Source organism: Mastomys coucha, unplaced genomic scaffold (assembly GCF_008632895.1).
Source record: "Mastomys coucha isolate ucsf_1 unplaced genomic scaffold, UCSF_Mcou_1 pScaffold15, whole genome shotgun sequence".
In the NCBI taxonomy this organism is placed as follows: Eukaryota; Metazoa; Chordata; class Mammalia; order Rodentia; family Muridae; genus Mastomys; species Mastomys coucha.
In genome coordinates, this window is record NW_022196897.1 from 24997938 (window position 1) to 25001411 (window position 3474).

Genomic DNA, 3474 nt, shown 5'->3' on the forward strand with positions numbered 1-3474 from the left:
CCTGCAAGACCCCTGCGACTCATGGGGCCTTTGCCTCCCAGGTGGATGCACCCGGCTTAGGAACTCACTGGAGAGGGGATGGTGGCTCTCACTGGAGGCTCCGGGTCCCGGCGGGTCTCTGGGTGTGGTCTCCCTCCCCAAAGCCCAGACAGTAACGCAGCGCTGTAGAAGCGGCTACATTCAGAAACTCCACCTCCATCGAGCAAGAAGGAACTTACTAATTGGACCATTATACTGACGTAGTTTGGGGGAGGGGTTCGCCCCAAGTGTTTTTACCTGTTGCGGGAACAAAGGCATTAACATTAAATGGAAGATGGCTGAGTGACCAGACCTCGTGTCGTCTAATGTTTTTACTTTTACCACGTGGCACGGTAAAGTATGGCTAGCCTATCTACTTCTTTCCCTTCTTATCTATCCATCTTTTCTCCTATTTCTAGAAGAACCCTTTATTTCATTTTATTTCCTTTCATGTTGGCTCTGGACTTCAACATCTGGGGGCAGACTCTCCACGTGCAAGGGAGAGGCGGCTAAGGTCGCTGATCCACCTCTGTTAGTTGGAAGCTGAGAGGATCCGGTCCCTGCTGCCCGGAGGCTCCCCTGGACTCGTGGAGCCTTTGCCTCCCCAGGTGGATGCTCCCGGCTTAGGAACTCACCAGAGAGGGGATGGCGGCTCTCACTGGAGACTCCGGGTCCGGCCTGGAAACTGTCTTATAAGAGGATGTTTTGCTGAGAACAGACATATAGTGCTAAAGGGAGATGGAAGTGTTAAGAACTCTTATTAAAGTAGGTTTTGAAAAATGTAAACTGAGGCTGGTGAGATGACTCAGTGGTTAAGAGAAGTGACTTCTCTTCAAGTGGTCCTGAGTTCAATTCCCAGCAACCACATTGTGGCTCACAACCATCTGTAATGGGAGCCAATGTTCTCTTCCAGTTTGTCTGAAGACAACAACAGTGTACTCAAATGAAAAAAAGATCTTGCTTAAATTAGTTTGTCCATGTTGATTTGGTCTTTCCTCCTCTCCTCTTTGGGATTAGCAGGAATGTGGTGTAAGTAAGAATTAAAACTTGTCACACCTTCTGCTGGAGACCTACGTAAGGACATTGGAAGAAGGAAGATTCTCTTCTTTACCTGCTTGCATTTATTTGCCAGCACATCTGTTGGAATCTACTTCTACACTTCTGTATAAGTTGGTGAAACAACACCTAGCCTCGTGGGACTGAGCAACTACTAGATTCTTGGACTTCACAGTCACAGCTGACCATTGTTGGGTAGTTGGACTGCAGACTAAAGAAGACATAGCTCATCTAGCAAGCCTTCTTTGACTGTTCCTCACATTTCAGTATTTTTCCTCTTCCCTTCTCTGTCCAAAAGCAAAGGCGGTGGTGCCTGCGGAAGCAGCCGGCCTCCCAGTGGAGGAGTCCTTTGCACATCCTCAAACTCCAAGTTACTCAAATTGCCCAAAGGGAAACTGCAGCTCAGGGGAAACATGAAGCCCATGCATCCCGTGCAACAGATTAAAGTCCCCCATGGAAGAGTCATGATGCCCTCTGTGAAAGTGGAAAAGATGCATCCGAAGATGGATGGCACACTACTGAAATCCACAGTGGGGCCAGCCTGTTTTGCTACTGTGAGCTGTGCAGTCATGCCAGGCCTTAACTCAATACCAAAGCCAACCTTGCCTTCACCCGGACAGATTCTGAATGGCAAAGGGATTCCTGTAATGCCTACTCTGGAAAAGAAATCTGAAGACAGTTCTAATAACAAGAAGTTTTTAAATAAGAGATTTTCGGAAACAGAGTTTGATCCTGACATCCACTGTGGGGTCATTGATCTGGATACCAAGAAGCCCTGCACCAGGTCTTTGACTTGCAAGACACACTCCTTAATCCAGCGGAGAGCTGTTCAGGGTAGAAGAAAATGATTTGATGTGCTATTAGCTGAGCACAAAAACAAAGCCAGGGAGAAGGAGCTGATTCTTCATCCGGATTCTCAGCAACTACCACATCCACTCAGGGACCCGCATCCCACCCCGGCTCGGACGCCACAGGAGCCATGCCTTCCTGCAGAATCAAAGCCTTTCTTAGCTAGTAAACTCATTCCCCTCATACCCCTAGTCTTCCAAGGCCTCCAGGCTGCCCAGCTCAGCAAGGAGTACCCCCATTGACCTTCCTCCAGGCCTCGAGTCTCCACACCTGCCCTTGCCTGCCACTAAGCCAGCTTCTAGGTTATCCAGTGAGGAGGGTGAAGGCGGTAACAGAGAAGAGTCTGTTGAGAAACTGGACTGTCACTATTCAGGTTGTCACCCTCTGCCAGCATCGTTTTGCACATTTGGGAGCAGGCAGATTGGAAGAGGTTATCATGTGTTTGGCTCCAGGTGGAACCGACTTCTCTGTGCCCTCGACCTCATGGTAGAGAAGCATTTGAATGCACAGCTATGGAAGGGTACCAGTGCCCTGTACCACATCACCTGTTTCTGCCCGTGTTCCTCACTGGACAAATTCTGTGCCGAGATCACAAGATGGGATCAGCTACTTAGCAGCAACCACTGTCTCCGCACTTCCAGTCCTGTTGTCATCTACCTGCATCTCCCCAAATTGCAAATCAGTTCCAGCTCATAGAACCACGCTAAATGCACAGCCTCCTGGTTATGGGGCAATGGATCCTGTGTGCAGTATGCAATCCAGACAAGTATCAGCTTCACCCTCATCCCCTTCCATACCCTCTGGCCTCTCTTCAGTTCCCTCTTTCCCTCTGTCTAGAAAACCTCAGAAATTGAAACCTAGCAAGTCTATAAGGCCCAAGGAGTCCTCTGCTCTCAGCACTGTCACAATGCCAGTAGCAGTACTAGGGGTGGCTCAGGAAAGAAATGCAAAAACAGTTCCCCACTGTTAGTTCATTCTTCCTCCTCTTCGTCATCCTCCTTCTCCTCTTCTCATTCCGTGGACTCTTTTAGGAAAAACTGTGGCTCCTCTGGGACTCCATACCTGTCAACAGCACCATCTTCCCACAGCATTGGCCTCAACTGTGTGACAAATAAAACGCACTCAGTGAGCCTCTGGCATGAGCAGGCTGGACGGGGTCCCACTGGTGTGAACCCTGCAGACCTCATCAAGAGGATGAGTGTAATGGTGAACAGCAGCTACTCCACTCTCTCTCTCTCGACCCATTCATCCATCAGGCCAGTGAACTGCCTGTCAACCCACACTCACACACTCTTCTAGACAAACTCATAGGAAAGAAAAGAAAGTGCTCTTCAGGCTGTGGCTGTTTGACAAGGACTTCCTGAAGCTGTGTCTGTAGCAGTGAGTACACGTAAAGGACACTGGATCATGTTCAGCCACTGATTGCTTTCTAAGTGTTAAAGTGGTCTGGACTGCTTGCTCCCAATCTGTGAGAAGTTTGTGCTTGTTTTGTGTTTTGTTTTTTCATTTAGAGTGTATCATGGAGCCACTCTTGTAGTAGATTGGCTGGGG

General features: G+C 48.9%; 1 pseudogene; it reads left to right on the plus strand.

Annotated features, from left to right (window-relative positions):
* Positions 1–3287, plus strand: part of LOC116091622 — an 18146-nt pseudogene extending 14859 nt beyond the window's left edge.
* The last annotated feature ends 187 nt before the right edge of the window (positions 3288–3474 follow it).